The sequence below is a fragment of the Cydia fagiglandana genome, chromosome 1, assembly GCF_963556715.1.
Source record: "Cydia fagiglandana chromosome 1, ilCydFagi1.1, whole genome shotgun sequence".
Classification (NCBI taxonomy): domain Eukaryota; kingdom Metazoa; phylum Arthropoda; class Insecta; order Lepidoptera; family Tortricidae; genus Cydia; species Cydia fagiglandana.
Genome location: NC_085932.1, coordinates 1,936,840 through 1,942,913, shown reverse-complemented (window position 1 = coordinate 1,942,913; position 6,074 = coordinate 1,936,840). Strand labels below are relative to the sequence as shown.

Genomic DNA, 6,074 nt, shown 5'->3' with positions numbered 1-6,074 from the left:
GATTATCTGCGTTGTTTAATGCTATTACCAGTAAATTAAGATTAAGATGCGGCAATTCATTTCAATTTAGCCATTCGAATTTATTTGTATTGTACACTTTGGAGAAATTCGTAAAAAAATCGTGAAAGAAAAGCTTAATAAAGACTTTCAATGATAACTATTATATAATTATGGTGGAATAAAGAAACTCACATACAAACATGAACGCTGAATACAATACACTCTGTTTTGTTTGGGCAGTCGTGTAAAAAAAATAAAAAATCCCCTACGCTATATGCCAAAAAATCAATCATAAACCAAAAATGCCTTAGGTACATAATTTTCGAAAAGAGCAGATACTGTTCAAACTGCTGGGATCGATTTTTATCAAACATAGCACTAACCACCGCAAGGAGACTCGCTTACACGTAAAAAAACAGCATAGAAATCGGTCCATTCCTTTGGGAGCTACGATGCCACAGACAGACAGACATTGGTGTCAAACGTATCATAACACGTGTTTTTACATACCCCGCACCAACTATGCTTCTCTGTTTGGCCTAAAGGTTGACTGGTAGAGAATGCCGTGTAGCATTAAGTCCGCCTTTTGTCACTGTATATTTTTTACTGTGCAATAAAGTTTAAATAAATAAATAAAATAACACCCTTTTGCGTCGGGGGAAATGTTGTCTTTTGGAAAACAAGTGTATAGAAACCATTTCTTTCCGAATGTTTTACTTGTTCGTAACGCTGGTAGTTTTGCGATGCTCTGTTTTCCTTATTGGGTTTCCCTCATGAATAAGGCATTGATTCGGATAATAATAAAAAAAGACGACATGTAATGGTTGGGCCAATGTTCTTTTATAAAAAAACTATTTTTAGAGCTCCGTACATAACTTTGTTCACGGAGCTCTTATGGTATCACTACGGTCTTCTTTACCTGAAAAACGAAACGATAGCATAAAGCTTAGAAATAAATATGAAAAGTGGGAAAATTCACTGACATCGATCTGGTATGGGATATGATAATAATAATGACATGGGATGATATCGTTGTGATACTGTGGAAATATTCGCTGTCATCTAGCGAAGTGTCGGTAGCTCAGTTGACAGAGCGGTGGGCTAGTAATGCAGAATCGCGAGTTCGAGTCTCGCTCAAGACTGAATTTTTCGCGTATTTTTCTAGTTTTAATTTACTTTAAATAGCGTATATAAAGTGGACCTCAAAAATTATCTCGTTTCTTCATTTTTAGTCTCATCATCATCATCATCATCTCAGCCATAAAACGTCCACTGCTGATCATAGGCCTCCCTGGGATGTATAGCAGTAAAACAACCGTGTATTGCTGTTGCTGATTTAATACTGAACAAGGTTCCGGTGCAAGCGCATTAGTCTATGCATCTATCTATACATACGATGTAGGTACATGTATACACTTCATCCCTCACACACTAGTCTTGAACCCTGTCAACAATTAAAAATAATCATCATCATCATCATCTCAGCCATAAGACGTCCACTGCTGAACATAGGCCTCCCCCTTGGACCTCCATTCGTACCGGTTGGAAGCCACCCGCATCCAGCGTCTTCCGGCGGCTTTAACAAGGTCGTCCGTCCATCTTGTGGGTGGACGTCCTACGCTGCGTTTGCTAGTCCGTGGTCTCCACTCGAGCACTTTTCGACCCTATCGGCCATCTTCTCTGCGCGCAATGTGGCCTGCCCATTGCCACTTCAGCTTGCTAATCCAATAATAATTAAAACTTAATTTTATTAACAATCATCTAATCTTATAATCTACTGGTTGTCTCGGGCGCAACTGGTGCCGTGGCACGGGCTGCGCGGCCGCCGGCGGCTGCACAGCCGCAGGCGCTACCGGTTCCGGTTCCGGCGCCTGCGCCTGCGCGCCGTTCGCGGCGGCGTCCGCCGGCGCTTGGGCCGTGGCCTCTCGCTCGCCGACGTCGCCGTCGCAGTCTGTCCACACCTCCTCCTCACCCTGGACTACATTCCTATTTCCTTCGCAACCATTCGATTCAGGTGTAGGTAGTAAGGCTACCTGGGGCTCGGTTGTAATTGATGGAGAAGGAAACGTTGGTTCCCGGGCCGTGGACCCCGAATCCATCGGCGGTAATTTACATCTAATATTGCCTTTGTACTTAATTAATTGATCCGTATGTCTTATACAATAAGACTCAAAATCGAACATGTACACTTTAAACATTCTATTACCTACTTTACTCTTAATAATACCATGTTCCCAAGTTTCATTTCTCGCACTGTACCACCGGGCTAAAACAACGTCGCCAATCTCGAAACTTCTGCGATGAGTCGGAGGCTCAGAACAATTTTGTTTTACGGGTGGCAAAATTAAATCAAGTCTCGTTCTTAAATTCCTTCCGAACATAAGCTTGGCCGGTGTTTCGCCCGTGGTGCAGTGAACAGTGTTTCTATACTCAAATAAATAGCCCAATAACTTTTCGTGTACTAATTCTAATTTCAAATTTTCCTTTAAAATACATTTTAGCATTTTTTTGCAAATTTTTACTGAACACTCGGCCATTCCGTTACTAAATCGGGTGATAAACAGGTGACGTAATATACTGAATATTGTTACTGGAACAAAACGTTACAAATTCTTTACAATTTATTTTAGCATCATTATCTGAAACCAATGCATGTGGTAACCCAAAAATAGCAAATAAACGCTTGAGTTTGGAAACTAATTCTTTCGTTGTCGTACCATTATTCATATAGATACATTCCAGCCATTTACTGTATGCGTCCACGACTACGAGATATACCCTTTGCCCTATTGTCATGTAGTCTATGTGAATACGATGGTAGGGCCCGGGCGGCCTAGGCCAGGGCGCCGGTGCCTCTCTCGGCGGCGCTGACCTCAGCGCGGTGCATGTGACGCAGGACGCGGCCCAACGCTCGATATCGGCATCGATTCCTGGCCACCACATCCGAGCACGCGCATTGAATTTCATTTTTATTATGCCTAAATGTGCAGTATGCAATTGGAGTAACATCTTTTGTCTTAGCGTACTAGGAATTACGACCCTATGCCCGCGCAGTAAGGTCCCATTTTCAATCTGCAAGTCAGCCTTACATTGAAAATAAGGTTTTATTGATTCACAACTTACCTTACGTGGCCAACCTTTATAAACATAATTTATCACTGTTTTTAAAACAGGGTCTGTTTCTGTCGCCTGCTTGATATCACTTGCGGTGACCGCCGGTAAAACCGAATCTAAGAATTTTAATGAACTGAATTTATCGAATTCCTTATCCGTAGCGGTTACCGTTTCCGCTAACGGAGCTCGAGAGAAATAGTCTGCTACTACATTACTTTTACCAGTCGTATACTAACTAACTAACTAACTATTTTGGCTCAGCGATCCAAAGAGAGTCTTGGCCTCCGAAACGAGAGCGTGCCACCTGTCCCGATCCTGCGCAACTTCCTGCCAGTTACTGACGCGAAGCTGAAGCAGATCCGCCGCCACACTGTCTTCCCAGCGATACCTGGGCCGACCCACTGGACGGCTACCAGTCGGTCGTCCCAAGAACGCCTTCTTGACAGCCCGATCCTCTCCCATTCTGAGTAGGAATTACCAGTCGTATACTGTACAATGTAATTATATGCTGATAATATGATTGCATACCTTTGAAGTCGAAGCGCCGTGGTCACTGATATACCTGTATTGTTATTAAAAATGGAAACCAATGGTCGGTGATCCGTCTTAAGGATAAAAGGTTCGCTACGGCCGTAAAGATATTGGTGGAACTTTTTTACACCAAATATCAGGCTCGTAGCTTCCTTTTGTATCTGACTGTAGTTACGTTCACTTGCCGTCAGTGACCGTGACGCAAAGGCCAAAGGTCGCTCGAAGCCCGCTCGGTCCTTCAAAGAAAGTACAGCTCCAAGACCCGCGGGTCCCGCGTCACATGCCAGCGTCAGCTGTGCCGAGGGCTCAAAGTGCGCCAGCGTCCGTTCGGAGGCCAACTCCTGCTTTACCCGCTGCATGGCTCTGCGCTGTGGCTCGGCCCACTGCCACGCCACGCCCGCTCGCGTCAACTCGTGTAGGGGACTCATAATGCTAGAAGCGTTAGGAATGAAATTCCTGTAGTAGTTCACTACACCTATAAAACTTTGGAGCTCAGTTATGTTTTTTGGTTCTGGCGCGTTGATAATAGCCCTAACCTTATCAGGGCACGTATGCAGCCCATCCTTATTTATCACGTACCCTAAATACGTAACACTCTGTTTGAAAAATTCACATTTTTCCTGTTGTAGCCTAAGTCCCGCGTCATTTAGCCTAGTTAAAACTTCGCGTAACCTGCTGATGTGAATTGTTTTATTAGGACCGGTTATGCATATATCGTCAAGCCAACAACTTATACCTTCGATTCCAGAAAGAAGTGTTTCCATTGATTTCTGGAAAATAGCTGGTGCAGGTGCTAAGCCATAAACTAATCGAGTGTATTTAAAAAGACCCTTAGACGTATTTATAGTTGTAAGTTCTTGCGACGAGTCACATAGCAAAAATTGATTATACGCATTTTTTAAATCGATTTTACTGTAACATTCCCCCCCTCCTATCTTGGCAAATACCTCCTCGATTCGGGGTAATGGATATTTGTCGATTATTAAATCTTTATTTAATGTGACTGAATAATCGCCGGCTATCCTGACTTTGCCGTTTTCTTTTAAAACAGGAACTATAGGGGTCGCGTATAGCGAATGATTAACTGGTACTAAAATACCTAATTTTTCCAAACGGTTTAATTCATCTTCTACCTTGTCTTTTAAGGCAAAGGGTACTGAACGGGGCTTAAAAAATTTCGGAATTGCATTGTCTTTCAATTTTAATGTTACTTTAAATTTATTAAAGGACCCGAGCTCATCACGCCACAAGTCAGGGTATTGTTCCAGTAACTTGTTTACGTCATCGTCGTTACAGTTATTTATTTTATTTATTTTTGTACGTAATTCTAGATCAAACGCAGTCATAAAGTCTCGCCCCAGAAGGCCTGGCCCGTCGTTTTTTAATATGTATATATTAATGCGTTCAACTCGATCGTTATAATTAACATCTATAGTAAATCCACCCAGCGGAGAGATTTTATGGCCATCGTATAGACACAATTTAATATTACACTCTTCCAAATTATATTTAGAAAAAAATTTCTTGTACATTTTGTGTGACATCACAGTCACACCCGATCCGCAATCTAATTCCATAACCGCCGCGCCGCGCTCCGCCGCTGCCGCCTGCCGCGTACCGCCCCTCGCTGCTCGCTCGAAACAGGGGTTCCTCCTTGACGGTGCTGGTACCGGCCATAACAGCCTTTGCTTCCTTAGCAGATTCTGCTTTCTCCGCTATTTCCAAGGCCTCTCCAATTTTAATTGACGACGCATCTTGCTCGAATAATTTGTCCCGTTCAGAGCCTGCATGAACCCAGGCCTAGGACAAAACGATCTGCTAGAATCGTTTCTAAGGCGGTCCCGAACTCACAGTAGCTAGCTAGACCTCTCAATCGTGCCGCCCAATCTCCTAAAGTTTCGCCTACGTTCCTTGTCGCTCCATAAAAACGTGCCTTATCTGCATATGTGCACTTCTTTTGTTTAAAATGGTCGTCCAGGTATTTAATCAGCTGGTCATAAGTAAGCCCATCCAATTCCGAAGGATAAGCAAGATTCCGCAACAAACGGTATGACTCATCTGTGAGATGAATTATAAGAATTCCACTTCTATTTTCATCCTTCACATTATTTATTTTAATAAATTGTGTCAATCGTCCTTTAAATAACCGCCACTCACAGGTCTTATGGTCAAAATCGGTCAAATTACCCAAAAACGACATAACTATTATTTTTTTACACACGCGCGGTAGGTATATAAAGATCCTCGTACGACACTGGGATGTATAGCAGTAAAACAACCGTGTATTGCTGTTGCTGATTTAATACTGAACAAGGTTCCGGTGCAAGCGCATTAGTCTATGCATCTATCTATACATACGATGTAGGTACATGTATACACTTCACTCCCCCTTTTTTGGGGGGTGAATGCCATAATCGCCACGCTTGGCA

The 6,074-nt window shown here is 42.9% G+C and overlaps 1 pseudogene; it reads right to left on the bottom strand.

Annotated features, from left to right (window-relative positions):
* Nucleotides 1-2,833: 2,833 nt before the first annotated feature.
* LOC134670658 (uncharacterized) lies at nucleotides 2,834-5,866 on the bottom strand (annotated as a pseudogene).
* Between the last annotated feature and the right edge of the window lie 208 nt (nucleotides 5,867-6,074).